The sequence below is a fragment of the Plectropomus leopardus genome, chromosome 16, assembly GCF_008729295.1.
Source record: "Plectropomus leopardus isolate mb chromosome 16, YSFRI_Pleo_2.0, whole genome shotgun sequence".
NCBI classification, from domain to species: Eukaryota; Metazoa; Chordata; class Actinopteri; order Perciformes; family Serranidae; genus Plectropomus; species Plectropomus leopardus.
In genome coordinates this window covers 308,005-308,428 of record NC_056478.1, presented here as the reverse complement: position 1 = coordinate 308,428, position 424 = coordinate 308,005, and positions in this window count along the sequence as shown.

Genomic DNA, 424 nt, shown 5'->3' with positions numbered 1-424 from the left:
GGTGTAAATGTTGATGGTGGACGAGGCTTCAATTTGGGAAACATTTGCCTCACCAAGTGCCTTTTATGGGCGTGCCGTGTTTTTTGCAGCCTAAAACTTCTGTTTTCAGTGTAGATGCACTGCAGAGCGATGCCGTCAGGACGCGCAGACATTCCTGTTTTTGTTTTTGAATCTGAATATTAATCTGTGGTAAATATGGAGAGGCTGATTTTTGTTTTGCTTTTGTGCATCAGTTACTCACCGTGTGTTACGTTGATTTCATAAGGAAAACTTTCTCTCATGCCTTACAGTGAACAAAGAATCCAAAAACTAAGAGCTTCTCCCATAACTGAAGTAGACGGGGCCCACGTTTAACAACAGCAAGACTTCACCAGAACACGGTTCACAAACTCTCAGACAAGCTGTTCAAAAGAATCCATCATTT